The sequence below is a fragment of the Eucyclogobius newberryi genome, unplaced genomic scaffold (assembly GCF_026437365.1).
Source record: "Eucyclogobius newberryi isolate DKJ021-1_F unplaced genomic scaffold, fEucNew1.0.hap1 SCAF_16, whole genome shotgun sequence".
NCBI classification, from domain to species: Eukaryota; Metazoa; Chordata; class Actinopteri; order Gobiiformes; family Gobiidae; genus Eucyclogobius; species Eucyclogobius newberryi.
The window spans coordinates 29,414,456-29,431,573 of NW_027315790.1; the positions used below are offsets into that span (position 1 = coordinate 29,414,456).

The following is a 17,118-nucleotide window of genomic DNA, read 5'->3' on the forward strand; positions in this document are numbered from 1 at the left end:
AGATGTACGTTCAGATCCGTTCAGATGTACGTTCAGATGTACGTTCAGATGTACGTTCAGATGTACGTTCAGATGTACGTTTAGATCCGTTCAGATGTACGTTCAGATGTACGTTCAGATGTACGTTCAGATGTACGTTCAGATGCACGTTCAGATCCGTTCAGATGCACGTTCAGATGCACGTTCAGATGTACGTTCAGATGTACGTTCAGATGCACGTTCAGATGCACGTTCAGATGTACGTTCAGATCCGTTCAGATGTACGTTCAGATGCACGTTCAGATGTACGTTCAGATCCGTTCAGATGTACGTTCAGATGTACGTTCAGATGTACGTTCAGATGTACGTTCAGATGCACGTTCAGATGTACGTTCAGATGCACGTTCAGATGCACGTTCAGATGTACGTTCAGATGTCCGTTCAGATGCACGTTCAGATGTACGTTCAGATGTACGTTCAGATGTACGTTCAGATGCACGTTCAGATGTACGTTCAGATGTACGTTCAGATGTCCGTTCAGATGCACGTTCAGATGTACGTTCAGATGTACGTTTAGATCCGTTCAGATGTACGTTCAGATGTACGTTCAGATGTACGTTCAGATGTACGTTCAGATGTACGTTCAGATGCACGTTCAGATGCACGTTCAGATGCACGTTCAGATGCACGTTCAGATGTACGTTCAGATGTACGTTCAGATGTATGTTTAGATCCGTTCAGATGTACGTTCAGATGCACGTTCAGATGTACGTTCAGATGTACGTTCAGATGTACGTTCAGATGTACGTTCAGATGTACGTTCAGATCCGTTCAGATGTACGTTCAGATGTACGTTCAGATGTACGTTCAGATGTACGTTCAGATGTACGTTTAGATCCGTTCAGATGTACGTTCAGATGTACGTTCAGATGTACGTTCAGATGTACGTTCAGATGCACGTTCAGATGTACGTTCAGATGTACGTTCAGATGCACGTTCAGATGTACGTTCAGATGCACGTTCAGATGTACGTTCAGATGTACGTTCAGATGTACGTTTAGATCCGTTCAGATGTACGTTCAGATGTACGTTCAGATGTATGTTTAGATCCGTTCAGATGTACGTTCAGATGCACGTTCAGATGTACGTTCAGATGTACGTTCAGATGTACGTTCAGATGTACCTTCAGATGCACGTTCAGATGCACGTTCAGATGTACGTTCAGATGTACGTTCAGATCCGTTCAGATGTACGTTCAGATGTACGTTCAGATGTATGTTTAGATCCGTTCAGATGTACGTTCAGATGTACGTTCAGATGTACGTTCAGATGTACGTTCAGATGTACGTTCAGATGCACGTTCAGATGTACGTTCAGATGCACGTTCAGATCCGTTCTGATGCACGTTCAGATGCACGTTCAGATGTACGTTCAGATGCACGTTCAGATGCACGTTCAGATGTACGTTCAGATCCGTTCAGATGTACGTTCAGATGTACGTTCAGATGTACGTTCAGATGTACGTTCAGATGTACGTTCAGATGCACGTTCAGATGTACGTTCAGATGCACGTTCAGATCCGTTCTGATGCACGTTCAGATGCACGTTCAGATGTACGTTCAGATGTACGTTCAGATGCACGTTCAGATGCACGTTCAGATGTACGTTCAGATGTACGTTCAGATCCGTTCAGATGTACGTTCAGATGTACGTTCAGATCCGTTCAGATGTACGTTCAGATGCACGTTCAGATGTACGTTCAGATCCGTTCAGATGTACGTTCAGATGCACGTTCAGATGTACGTTCAGATCCGTTCAGATGTACGTTCAGATGCACGTTCAGATGTACGTTCAGATGTACGTTCAGATGCACGTTCAGATGTACGTTCAGTACCGTGAGCTCATCCTGGAGTCGGGATGAGCCTGTGTCACGTCAAAGTCAACAGAAAACTCTGAGCTGGAACGTCCACGTCTCCAGAGGGTCCGGGGCCGATGCCAAGCAGACGGAGAGTGGGGCCCATCTGATCGGACCAGGGTCAGCCACGCCATCAGGACCAGCATCAGAGGACACAGACGCATTTAAGAATATGGAGAAGATTTATATCTGGGAATCGAGATAACAATTGTATAGAAACTGTACGTCGCTGCCAAGTCTGGATAAAAGCATAAACATGTAGATAATGATTGTGATGCCATTGACTTATTACCTAGAGTAAATAGTTCACGTTCTCTTTATCGTCCCACTGGGGGAAGTTAGTTTGGCAGCAACTCGCAACAAATAATATACAAATAAAAAATTATTATTATACAGAACATCGTGAACAAAAGGAAATAAAAGGGGATGTCACAATTACTTAAACATACACTTAAACAAACTAGTGCAAAAAGCAGTAAGTGCAAACGGCAACAACAACTTCAATTCATATAAAGCTTGTCTGGGCTCTTAACCATGATCGTAGGCTACTTCTACAGTCACATGTGCCCTGGGGCGGACTGACAGAAGCAAGGCCGTCGATCTGCGCCATCAGCCGCTCCGGATTGAAGGAACTGGGACCTTAAAGGCGCAATGGACGATTTTTCGGCGATTTCAGAACGCAGGCGGAAGTGCACATGCGCACTCCCCCGTGCGGACCGATACAACACACACGTGCGTTTGTTTATTAGCGCAACAGAGCGCATCGCATCTCTCGTCTCCTGTAGATTTCTGTCCACTTCTGCGTCAGCTCGAACTGTCTTTCTCCGTCTTCATTTTGCCCCGTACACTGAGGGACCTATATTATGATAGATCCATGCGCTTAGGCACGCGGAAACGTGGGGACGAGCCTGACGCGGCTGCAGGTGAGCGGTAGGTGCGTTTTATGATTGATACGTGGCAGGACAAATGATTTATCCACGCCACGAGGAAATATGATACAAAATCGTCCATACCACCTTTAAAGTGCCATGACAGGATTTTACGATTTTCACATTTTGACTTTATTTGGTGTATTTACCTGTTGCACGTATAAGTTATAGACTTTGACATTTTTGTTCAGATTTATTGTTTTAAAGACACTTTTCACGTGGGCGGTAACATTAATTACAATCAAAATGACAACGTAAGCGCATGTGCTAATTAGTCATTTATTAAAACATTGCAGAGCTAATCACTAGGCAACTATTGTCATGAGATGTGTGATTTCAATGATGATTCTGAATGAATCCCACACAATGATCAGGTTTATCTCATGCTGTAAACACACATCACAAATCTGATCTGATTAGTGGGTTATCTGATTTCCCCCTCTGGCTCTGGGAGAGGAAATCTGCACCTGACGACAGGAGCTGAAAGCCAAGGCTCCTGTCTCCAAAGCACCCACATGTGTGTGAGCAGGCTCTCCCACTGGGTGCTCCTGCCACATGTCCAACATGCCAACACTCTACAGTGAGTGTAGTGTATAGTGTATAGTGTATAGTGTATAGTGTATAGTGTGTAGTGTGTAGTGTGGTGTGTGGTGTGTAGTGTGTAGTGTGTAGTGTGTGGTGTGTAGTGTGTAGTGTATAGTGTGTAGTGTGGTGTGTAGTGTGTAGTGTGTAGTGTGTAGTGTGTAGTGTGTAGTGTATAGTGTGTAGTGTATAGTGTATAGTGTATAGTGTATAGTGTATAGTGTGGTGTGTAGTGTGTAGTGTATAGTGTATAGTGTATAGTGTGTAGTGTGGTGTGTAGTGTGTAGTGTGTAGTGTGTAGTGTGTAGTGTATAGTGTGGTGTGTAGTGTGTAGTGTGTAGTGTGTAGTGTGTAGTGTGTAGTGTGTAGTGTGTAGTGTGTAGTGTGTAGTGTGTAGTGTATAGTGTATAGTGTGTAGTGTGTAGTGTGTAGTGTGTAGTGTGTAGTGTGCAGTGTGCAGTGTGTAGCGTGTAGCGTGTAGCGTATACTATATAGTGTGCAGTGTGTAGTGTGTAGTGTGTAGTGTATAGTGTATAGTGTATAGTGTATAGTGTATAGTGTATAGTGTATAGTGTGTAGTGTGTAGTGTGTAGTGTAGTGTGTAGTGTGTAGTGTGTAGTGTGCAGTGTGTAGTGTGTAGTGTGTAGTGTGCAGTGTGTAGTGTGTAGTGTGCAGTGTGTAGTGTGTAGCGTGTAGCGTGTAGCGTATACTATATAGTGTGCAGTGTGTAGTGTGTAGTGTGTAGTGTGTAGTGTATAGTGTATAGTGTATAGTGTATAGTGTGTAGTGTGTAGTGTGTAGTGTGTAGTGTGTAGTGTGCAGTGTGTAGTGTGTAGCGTGTAGCGTGTAGCGTATACTATATAGTGTGCAGTGTGTAGTGTGTAGCATGTTGTAAAGTGCACGTTGCCCTTGTGCAGTGGCTCTAGTCTGTGACAGAATGGCTGCAGTTTAAGGAGACGAGCGCCTCATGGAGAAGAACTCTGTCTCCGGCTGAACTCTGAAGCTCTTCTGCCAGAGCCTCAGAGCCTCAGAGCCTCAGAGCCTCAGAGCCTCAGAGCCTCAGAGCCTCAGAGCCTCAGAGCCTCAGAGCCTCAGAGCCTCAGAGCCTCAGAGCCTCAGAGCCTCAGAGCCTCAGAACCTGGTGCTGTGTGTTTTGTCACTATTCAGCAGATCTGACATAAAACACCTGAAGTATTGTGTACGACGCACTGCTGTGGACGTGGACAGACGGACACATGGACACAAAATGGGTTCAACCGCTTTAAGATCTTCAATTACTCATTAAAATGTCTCAAATACCATTTTTAAAGAAGAATGTTAATATATTTTCAAACTGGAACATTTTGGATAATTACTGTTTGATGATAAAACTGTAGTGTTTTACTTTGAGCTGAACTTCATTATCATTTTTTGTACTTGTGTGAGGAATGTTTTTTATTTTTTATAATGCTTAATTGTATTTATTTCACATTGGATTGGGAAAATGGACATACATGTATTTTGTATAATTACATATTTAGTATTTACAATGCATTTTTCAGATTTCAAACTAAACTATTGACTTCATTTGATTCATTCTGGCGAGCGCCGGTTTGTCACGACGTTGATTAAAGGCCGCTTCGCCGCACTCGAGACCCAAGTCCAGATTTATGCAGTAAAACTCTGCCCGTTCTAATATTTCACAGTGTAACCGACGTAAACACAACAATTACACCCTGATGCACTGCTGACCACTAAATCTCCACTTCCTTTGTCACCTTTTGTCGCCGCGATGAGCACCCACGGGCCCCCTCCATCACCCCGAGCACGCATCGCCTTCTGTGGGATAAATCAGGGCGGAGCTGCGGGTCGGGTCAATTATAGACAAGACTTTGGCCCGTCCTGGAACCGTGCAGTGAGAAACGGGCAGGAGAAACAGGGAAAGAGGAGAGATTGAAATGAGCGCGGGACAGTAAAACGAAAGGGAAGACGACGGCCAAGTAAGGGAACTGCAATTTAAGAGTAAGAACTAAAGAATCAATACAAACTGTGAGTATTTTAGAGGCAAAAACAAGTCATTCCAGTTCAATCTACACCACGTTTGCTTCGTTTGACTGTTTTTATCGTCCAATTCTGCTCAACCTGAACGTAAAACACTTTTATATCTGGCTGTTTGTTAATTTGCATATGATTAAAAGTGTATTATTGACTTCAGAGAGTTATAAAAATGGTTCGATTGCGATGTTTCTTGGCAATATAGCACAAAAATAACCACATTTCTCTTCCCTCGTATTGATCAATGACAGTATTTTTCTCATTGCTGATGATAAACGGTCTTTTCTACGTACATTGACGAAGCAGACTTTCAATCAGTGCCATTTGACACAAAAGCGGTCAGATTTGGTCCCGAAAAGCCCAAACTCTGGCTCCAAACCACTGGCTTTTCCCGAGCGAGGCTTGACTGCGATCCTCTCCAACCGAAAACGCCGTTCACCCACAATTTGAAACAAATGGATCTTGATTTGATTCGAATGTGATTACGTGAATGGAAGTCGCGGCGGTAATGCAGTAGCTGGAGGACGGGGGATTAAAGGACGGTGGTGTGCGTGTGTGTGTGTGTGTGTGTGTGTGTGTGTGTGTGCGTCTTTTCCCTGCTAAATATTCATCACTGCCTCTGTGAGTGACCCATGATTGAACGAGCTGCTATTAGGCCTCATATTGCAGTGTCCAAGGATAAGAGCAAAGCATGATGGGAGCCGGGGGGGGGGCGGGAAGCGGGGTCGGACGGCGAACGGGCCCCTCATGCTCATCGCTCTTCAGTCGGCGTGATTGGAGTGGGTTAATTTCCTCTCCGCGCCGCACGGTCAAACGCGGAACGATGCCGCGCCCGAGTTAGCGACGAACCCGCCGTCTCAAGTCGCCCGTTACAGTCACGTGTTATTTATGACAATTTCAAGGCCGTATCCGTGACTCCGCCTCTATGACTCCGCCTATATGACTCCGCCTCCATGACTCCCCCTCCATGACTCCGCCTCCGCGACTCCGCCTCCGCGACTCCCCCTCCATGACTCCGCCTCCGTGACTCCGCCTCCGTGACTCCGCCTCCGTGACTCCGCCTCCGTGACTCCACCTCTGTGACTCCGCCTCCGTGACTCCGCCTCCGTGACTCCGCCTCCATGACTCCGCCTCCATGACTCCACCTCCATGACTCCACCTCTGTGACTCCGCCTCCATGACTCCGCCTCCGTGACTCCGCCTCCATGACTCCGCCTGCAGTATTCGCCTTTAACCACAACTCGATTCTACTCACCTACGCAACTGCCGCAAACGCTTTTACTACGGTTGCCACGACTACCACGACTATCGACAATTCATCGGTCAAGGGCTGGGCACTGCCAAGAACTCACGATACCACGAATGTCTGTGGCAAAAATGAATTCCGTCATGGCAAAGGTTTCAAGAGTGAAGACGTTTCACCGCTCAGCCAAGTATCTTCTTCTTCGGTTACTCTGACATTACTGGACATTACTGGACATTATTGGACATTATTGGACATTACTGGACATTATTGGACATTATTGGACATTACTGGAGTCACGGACTTATATCTGTCTGGAGGGAGGAGCTAGCGACACTGACACAAACTAGTGAAGCTCTGTTATTAGCTCATTCTACTGAGCTACTCTCACCTGAGTCCTAAGTCACATAATGTTTGTTCTTGGTCTTGGATTTTATCAAACAAATGTCCCCAAAAAATGCGACTTATACTCCAGTGCGACTTATAAATGTTTTTTCTTCTCTATTATGCAGTTTTTGGCTGGTGCGACTTATACTCCGGAAAATACGGTAATCGTTAAATGCTGCTGTTTTTTCCTCACAATATTCGTAACACTAAAACTTGATTTCGTGACATCCCATGGGACGATTATCGCTGTATCGATAAGTTGGGCTCTAAACAAAACTATTAGAATCTCTACAAAACAACACTTTGTACTTAAGTTTTAGTATTAAATGTGCACTATTGAACTTTCGGTGGGAAGTTCAGAAGCAGTAACATCTCCATGGAGACGGGCAGGCAGCGAATTTGCATTTTAGCATTAAAATGGAGCGACGGTGAAGCGAATCGCCATCTAGAACGACTCGGGCTTTATCATGGCACATAAATGTTTTTAAACTTAATCTCTGCTATCAGATAATTGCACTGGGCCCGTGAACATATTTAATCTGCAGCGTTTTCGGCGACATCACTTAGAAAGCGCCGGGCGAAAGCAGGTGTCGCCTTATCAATTCATTGTTTCCATCACAAGCCACGATTGAGCGGAAACACATTTAATCCACTGCTCCCCACGAGACCCGGACAACACCCCGTCTGAATGTTAATTTGTGAAGAAAAGAAGAGTTTACGCTAAAACAGTAACGCCGTGGACCAATGTATACTTCAGATATACACAGAAGTATTCTGAGACGTATTTCAGACTTGTACTTCATGCTTAGCTCAAGTTAACATTTGGTTGAGGTTGTTGTAAAATAATGTATTTTCATGGATTATTTATGGAATATTTCAAGTGAAAGTAAACGCAGCACTTACAAAAATCTGCTCAAGTAAAAGTATCTACGTACCATAAAATAAAATAATTAAAAGTATTAGTTTAACCACATTATTTTAGTTTGTTATTGTTAAAAGTAAAAGTATCCACCGTAAGTAAACACTTTGTACATGTTAGTGCTGAACTTTTGTATGTTGTTAGTAATAATAAGGCACTCTCTGATACTCTCTGATACCCTTTGATACCCTTTGATACCCTTTGATACCCTTTGATACCCTCTGATACTCTCTGATACTCTCTGATACCCTCTGATACCCTCTGATACCCTCTGATACCCTCTGATACCCTTTGATACTCTTTGATACTCTTTGATACTCTTTGATACTCTGTGATACTCTGTGATACTCTTTGATACTCTCTGATACTCTCTGATATTCTTTGATACTCTTTGATTCTCTGATACTCTTTGATTCTCTGATACTCTCTGATACTCTCTGATACTCTCTGATACTCTCTGATACTCTCTGATACTCTCTGATACTCTCTGATACTCTCAGATACTCTCAGATACTCTCAGATACTCTCAGATACTCTCAGATACTCTCTGATACTCTCTGATACTCTCAGATACTCTCAGATACTCTCTGATACCCTCTGATACTCTCTGATACTCTCTGATACCCTCTGATACCCTCTGATACCCTTTGATACCCTTTGATACCCTTTGATACTCTTTGATACTCTTTGATACTCTTTGATACTCTCTGATACTCTCTGATATTCTTTGATACTCGCTGATACTCGCTGATACTCTTTGATTCTCTTTGATACTCTCTGATACTCTCTGATACTCTCTGATACTCTCTGATACTCTCTGATACTCTGCTAGAGAACACAAGAGAAGTAAAGGAATACAATTAGAAAATATGGGGGTCACAGTAGGAAATTACCCAGCAAACACTGGGGCCAAAACTCATTTAATGCCACTTTTTAATTTATTTTATTTGACAAATAAAATATATGAAAGTGACTTTATTTTGTTGAATCAATGTTTAGTGAGTCAAAAAAGTTGTTTCTTTGTGTAAATTATGAAAAAATGTTGACGGGAATCCCTAGTGTGATGTCACTTCCTGTCATTTTCTACAGATTTGTCAACCTTTTCTCTACAAAAACCCACTCAATTGGTGTAAAACTATCATTTATACGAGCAGGAAGTATAAATACACCAAAAAAGTCAAAATTAGAACACCGTAAAAAACCTCGTCATACGCCCTTTAACCGTCAGGCGGTTTAAGTCATCCAATAACGACCGCCCACCCACGGAGCAGCTGCTATTGCACATGTTATACGATATCAACGTTTGGGGAAATAAACTCGTCCCAAAACTGCACAGAAGCACGTGGACTGAGCGGCGAGCGCCATAAGCCGCGGTCTTATCTGCACCATATGTCCCGGTCTGTAAACAGAGCGCCACAGATTTATATCGTCCGGCTAATTCACGGGAGAGAGCGTCGAATCAAGCCGGCTTTATGACCGTAAATCCGCACATCGAGATCGCGTCGGTCCGGACGAGAAACGCGGTCCCGCACGAATCCTGCAGCAAATGTGACTGAAGACGGACGAATAAACATTACATTTAATCTTCAAAGAATGTTTTTGCTTCTATTGATTTGTGTTTTGTAAGTCAATAACAATTTGGGTTGTATTTTCACGGCGTGTGTGGAGAAAAATACAGGATTTAAAAGTGGTTAACGAGGATGTTTTCATTCAGGCAGAAAGTCAAGTTTATAAAAGACAGTCAGAAAGTCAAGTTTATAAAAGACAGTCAGAAAGTCAAGTTTATAAGACAGTCAGAAAGTCAAGTTTATAAAAGACAGTCAGAAAGTCAAGTTTATAAGACAGTCAGAAAGTCAAGTTTATAAAAGACAGTCAGAAAATCAAGTTTATAAAAGACAGTCAGAAAGTCAAGTTTATAAAAGACAGTCAGAAAGTCAAGTTTATAAGACAGTCAGAAAGTCAAGTATATAAAAGACAGTCAGAAAGTCAAGTTTATAAGACAGTCAGAAAGTCAAGTTTATAAAAGACAGTCAGAAAATCAAGTTTATAAGACAGTCAGAAAGTCAAGTATATAAAAGACAGTCAGAAAGTCAAGTTTATAAGACAGTCAGAAAGTCAAGTATATAAAAGACAGTCAGAAAGTCAAGTTTATTAAAGACAGTCAGAAAGTCAAGTTTATAAGACAGTCAGAAAGTCAAGTATATAAAAGACAGTCAGAAAGTCAAGTTTATTAAAGACAGTCAGAAAGTCAAGTTTATAAGACAGTCAGAAAGTCAAGTTTATAAAAGACAGTCAGAAAATCAAGTTTATAAGACAGTCAGAAAGTCAAGTTTATAAAAGACAGTCAGAAAATCAAGTTTATAAGACAGTCAGAAAATCAAGTATATAAAAGACAGTCAGAAAGTCAAGTATATAAAAGACAGTCAGAAAATCAAGTTTATAAAAGACAGTCAGAAAGTCAAGTTTATAAAAGACAGTCAGAAGATGATACTTGATCTAAAATGCTCTTTTCACGTGAACAATGGCAGTTACTATGATGAACTTTAAATATGAATGAACTTGGCTTACACAGCTCTGCCAGACATATTTCTCCAGTTATTGAAATAGTTTAAACGAGCGACATATTACAGCTTTAGTACTACAGCTTCAGTACTACAGCTTTAGTACTACAGCTTCAGTACTACAGCTTTAGTACTACAGCTTTAGTACTACAGCTTCAGTACTACAGCTTTAGTACTACAGCTTCAGTACTACAGCTTTAGTACTACAGCTTCAGTACTACAGCTTTAGTACTACAGCTTCAGTACTACAGCTTTAGTACTACAGCTTCAGTACTACAGCTTTAGTACTACAGCTTTAGTACTACAGCTTTAGTACTACAGCTTCAGTACTACAGCTTCAGTACTACAGCTTCAGTACTACAGCTTTAGTACTACAGCTTCAGTACTACAGCTTTAGTACTACAGCTTTAGTACTACAGCTTTAGTACTACAGCTTTAGTACTACAGCTTTAGTACTACAGCTTTAGTACTACAGCTTTAGTACTACAGCTTCAGTACTACAGCTTCAGTACTACAGCTTTAGTACTACAGCTTCAGTACTACAGCTTTAGTACTACAGCTTTAGTACTACAGCTTTAGTACTACAGCTTTAGTACTACGGCTTCATGGGCCCCTCACAGAAGATCCTGCCACGATCACCACCTGGAGGACATGTTGAGGACCCGCATGGCATCGTTTTGTCTCTTCGCTGCCCATTTGGACGCAATTTTAGACGCACGAAAGCAGGAAACCACGGACGTCCAGGCTGAAGGAGCAGCTTTGTTCCACTGAGCTGAACTTACTGAACATTTGAACGGAGCGTGCGTGATGTGATTGTACACGTTTCTCTTTCACCACGGGTGCAGTAACAAATACTACTACTCCATTGCATCAGTCCCTAAGCCTGGATAAATGAGAAGGCGTTAAACCTGTTGACGATCGACATTAAAGGAGATGTAACCAATTTGTATTGTCTTAAAAAGTGAAAAACAGAACTAGCATTTGGTACAAACGTTTTACTGACTTCCATAACTCATTATCCAGCGTTTTAGCGTCATTCACCACAATGAGTTTACGAGCAGCTTTCACAACTTTCAAAGACCAGAGCGCGTTTCACTGTCGTGGCTAACAACAACTAGCATGCTAACAGGGTTCGCGCTATGTTCCCCAGACCCGGGTCATGTTTAGGGTTGTATGCAGCTATATTTTATTCCGTCAAACCATAAATTTATGCACAACTTTTGGGGCTGTGGATCTTGAACCAGTAGCCTATGCTAGTATTAGCGTAGTTCCCCATGCTAACGGCACACGTCCGTGGAAGACATAACTCTTCACAGTTAGATGCAGACAGCACACTCCCGTCTCAATTTTACCACAACAGCTGCTTCTATAGTGAGTCATGCAGGGAAAACTAATTTTTACAGTACAACGTGGAAGAGAAAGTGGATAGATCCTTTCGCTTCAACGCCGGCGGTTGAGCGGTTTGAGCAATTCCGGGGGAAAAGCCCGACGGGAGTCTGCCATCCACACTCCTCCACCTATGCGCAGGAAATCGACCCATTTCGCTCCCGAAAAGGCATCGATTTGGCGAGCGGGCCGGATTTGGCATATGCCAGCGGAACGTCGTAAATCCTGAAAATTAGACAGCTCGGCCAGGACCGCGCCCCGTGGAGAGAATGACACATGTGGCAGGTCGGCGGATTAGAGACACACCTAAATCTGCAGCGGCCGCGGCGTCGGGCTCCGGAGTGATTACATTCATATGCCGCGTGCGTGGAAGCGTGTGTGCGTAAGCGTGTGCGTAAGCGTGTTTGTGTGTGTGTGTGTGGGGGGGGGAGGGGGGGCAGAGGATTTGAGGATCACCCGGACAAATCTGTTGCACGGATGGATGGATCGGCGAAAGGAGGGCGAAGCGAACGGGGGAAAATAACAGGAAAAAGTAATTACAAAACAGAAGGTTCGTCGGCAAAGAGCAGCGCCGGTGCGTGCGGTGGAGGCAGCGCCGGTATTAGTATTTTTCACCAGACGCGGTAGAAATAGTGATGGTATCGGTGACTTCGCAGCAGGTTGAAGTGGGAGAAAAACGGCAACAGATACTTTTGAACAGACGTTATAAAGACGTTTCGGGCTGGAACATTGTCTGTTATTCCCGCCGTCGCGACTAACACGTAGATTGACCAGAGAAACGCACGGTCCGTTAGCGCAAAACAAATACGGCGAGTTTGTTAGGAGTTAAAAATGTATTCGAAATAAAAGTAGACGAAAGAAACAGCCTGGATTTCTGTCGAATAAAATAACGTATATATTTTTGGTTTTGAATGACCGTGTACAGGAGATTTCTTCAACATTTCAGAGACGTGTAAAACGAATAAGCAGCAGCGGTTGGAAAAGTGTTGCCAATGACAGCGTTTTTAGACAATATATGAATGTGGATGTCGACAATAAACGCTGCATCATTCAACATCTCTCTAAAACACTTTTACGCTGGCGACCGCGACACATAAACTACCCGAAAAGCGACTGTCTTTTAATGAAAATGTTCTGGATCTTATAGCACCAAGATGATAGTAAAATACTTGAATTAACATGCCATCTCTTTAAAAATTTAATAAATATATAATATACATATATATATATATATATGTATATTATATATTTATTAAATTATATATATATATATATATATATATATATATATATATATATATATATATATATATATATATGTATATTATATATTTATTAAATTTTATTTATTTATTTATTTATTTTTATTAAAAAAAAGAAAAAACATTGTTTTTTTTATTTTTATTTAATAAAAATACAAAATAATTGTATTAATTAATAAAAAATAAGATGGAAGTATCCTTTAAAAAATACAATTAATTTAAAAAAAATTAAATAAAATTAAAATTAAGATGGATGGATCCTTTAAAAAATATATAATTCATTAAAAAAAGTATATTAAAAGAAATAAAGAAATAAAATACAAGAATTAAGATGGATGGATCATTTTATTAGATACGGTTTATGTCCAGAGGCTGGAGCTTTGAAACGGCAGGACAATGGAATGACCAAAGAGAGGGCCCGTGGGCGAGTACAGAGAAATCCCACCGTCCTCCCACACACCCCGAACGCCCCTCCGCTCTGTTACGACACATTTAGAGTGACGAATGGGCCGCTCCGTCCCCCGTAACCTGCGCTCCATAAAGATGAGCTGGTCCTGATGTGAGAATCATCGCAGCGCGGTCACCTCTGCCGTCGTAAAAAGGTGAAATACATTCGGGCACTTCGTAAAAGCCAAGGTTCTGGCAGAAATGCCCACTACACAAAACACTGTGGCGGTTTCAGCCTCGGCGAGAGATAACGGCACAGATTCTCTACCCAGACTATCCAATAAATCTAATTTGACCTTATCTCTGGGCCATGGGGACACACACTTCCTCAGAGACGCTGGAGGGTTGATCAAAAACGATACGCCTGCTGAAAAACTAAAGTGGAATAACTTCTATAGGAAATACTTAATATAAACAAAAGGTAAAAATAATACCATTATAACCAATTTTAAAAACACATTTATCATCGTACAAGCTTCTTTAAATAAAAACAAACTACACTTGTGTCCAGATGTCAAGCAGAGACACTTCAGTCACCTTTTCCCACTTTTTTTTGGGGTCTTTTTTTGCTCCGTTTGCTGAAGATCTGTATCTAAAGATGGTTTATTATTTAGTTTTATCAACTTAAATCCAATATATGGGACATTTTAACCTTTCACCAAATTTAGATAACCTCTTAAAGCAGCACCTACACACCAAACTACACAGCAAACTACACAGCAAACTACACAGCAAACTACACAGCAAACTACACAGCAAACTACACAGCAAACTACACAGCAAACTACACACCAAACTACACAGCAAACTACACAGCAAACTACACAGCAAACTACACAGCAAACTACACAGCAAACTACACAGCAAACTACACAGCAAACTACACACCAAACTACACAGCAAACTACACAGCAAACTACACAGCAAACTACACAGCAAACTACACACCAAACTACACACCAAACTACACACCAAACTACACAGCAAACTACACAGCAAACTACACAGCAAACTACACAGCAAACTACACACCAAACTACACAGCAAACTACACAGCAAACTACACACCAAACTACACACCAAACTACACAGCAAACTACACAGCAAACTACACACCAAACTACACACCAAACTACACACCAAACTACACAGCAAACTACACACCAAACTACACACCAAACTACACACCAAACTACACAGCAAACTACACAGCAAACTACACAGCAAACTACACACCAAACTACACACCAAACTACACACCAAACTACACAGCGAACTACACACCAAACTACACACCAAATTACACACCAAACTACACACCAAACTACACACCAAACTACACACCAAATTACACACCAAACTACACACCAAACTACACAGCAAACTACACACCAAACTACACACCAAACTACACAGCAAACTACACACCAAACTACACACCAAACTACACAGCGAACTACACACCAAACTACACACCAAATTACACACCAAACTACACACCAAACTACACAGCGAACTACACACCAAACTACACACCAAATTACACACCAAACTACACACCAAACTACACACCAAACAACACACCAAATTACACACCAAACTACACACCAAATTACACACCAAACTACACACCAAACTACACACCAAACAACACACCAAATTACACACCAAACTACACACCAAACTACACACCAAACTACACAGCAAACTACACACCAAACTACACACCAAACAACACACCAAACTACACATCAAACTACACACCAAACTACACAGCAAACACCAAACTTTACTCAAATCTTTCATCGATATGTCATTCCAAGCTTGCTCTGGTTTTACTCAAATACTGAACAAGATATCCTCAGTCGCTCTGGCTATAACCATTTCTTTTTATTTATTTATTAAAACATGATGATGTTTTTCTTATATTTATGCTCGCAAACTACACAAACTAAATGTTCGATTTTTACCTTTTCACCTGCAGTAAATTTGAGAACATTTAAATTTCATATTTTTTAGAGAATCAATAATTAATTATAATATGCATGTCCATTTCCTCTTGTATCAATCAACAACGCTTCAAGATAAAACTAAACTAAATAAAAGGTTAATCAAATAAATACATAATGAATACAAGATCCTAAAAACATATAAAGAAAATGAGATAAACTCTACAAATTAAAGTGTCACTACTGAGTCTGAATAAATATGTTTTGATAGATTTAAAAAAGGCCAAAGTCAGTGACAGAAAAAGCTCCAAATCACACAAACGCTGGCCACGCCCTAAAAACACACCCCTGACTGGATGGATGATTTTTTATGTTTTTTAAGTTTAAACAACTCTTGCAGAACAACTTTTCACCAATATTTGGTAATTATAATTCCCAACAGCATTTGTACATCAATATTCATTAACATGTTAAGCTTAGTCGAGATGATTTTTCCAGGTCGCAAGAATATAATGATTTTTCCAGGTCGGAAGATAATAATCGTGACAATTTCAGAAGCAAAATTAAGTATTTTGGTTCAATATAAAGCCAAAAAATAGACTTAAATGTAAATAACTTTATTTTATCTGGCGGTTTTTGTCACGTTTAACTTTATTTTATCTTTCAGAAAGTTAAATTTCATAAATTTTGAACATGTCAGACCGCGGGAATGAAATAAAATGAAAGATTCTACTGCATTTTTGTCACAGTCTCTATAAATGTGAATAATGGTTCAATCGTGACATTTTTCCTCACTAAAATTGGATCTCGTGACATTTCTAGACTCGCAGGCATTTCTATGTAAAGATCAGGGTTAGCAACAATGTGGGGGACATTTTATGAACTCTAATTACCACTTTCTAATTAAAACATTCACGCCGGCCTATGATGCAAGTTATCTTATGAAAGCCTAATGTATTGTTGCCCCAGTCCTGTTCTTTATGAGATAACAAACGCCGCAGTAAACGGCACAACACGCGCTCAATGGAGCCGAGCGAAAGTGTCCGAGTGCAGCGGCTTCATAATGAGCTCATCGTTAAACGGCCTGGATTTCATTATTAAAAGAGCAGAGATAATCCTCCCGACTGCTTTCAATCGTCTGGTCTCTCAATTATCAGGTTGTGAAGGAGCCGTGTGAGGCCTCCGCAGATGTGCTGAGGCAGGGGCGAGGAGGCAGGAGCGAGGAGGCAGGGGCGAGGAGGCAGGAGCGAGGAGGCAGGGGCGAGGAGGCAGGAGCGAGGAGGCAGGGGCGAGGAGGCAGGAGCGAGGAGGCAGGGGCGAGGAGGCAGGAGCGAGGAGGCAGGGGCGAGGTGGCAGGAGCGAGGAGGCAGGAGCGAGGAGGCAGGAACGAGGAGGGAGGAGCGAGGAGGAGCGAGGAGGAGCAAGGAGGAGCGCCGAGGCAGGAGCGAGGAAGCAGGAGCGATGAGGCAGGAGCGAGGAGGCAGGAGCGAGGAGGCAGGAGCGAGGAGGCAGGAGCGAGGAGGCA

The 17,118-nt window shown here is 42.0% G+C and overlaps 1 protein-coding gene across 1 annotated transcript in view; it reads right to left on the reverse strand.

Annotated features, from left to right (window-relative positions):
* pvrl2l (PVR cell adhesion molecule related 2 like) overlaps positions 1–17,118 on the reverse strand; it is a 196,607-nt gene that overhangs the window by 175,780 nt on the left and 3,709 nt on the right. The gene's annotated exons all lie outside the window — the stretch shown is intronic.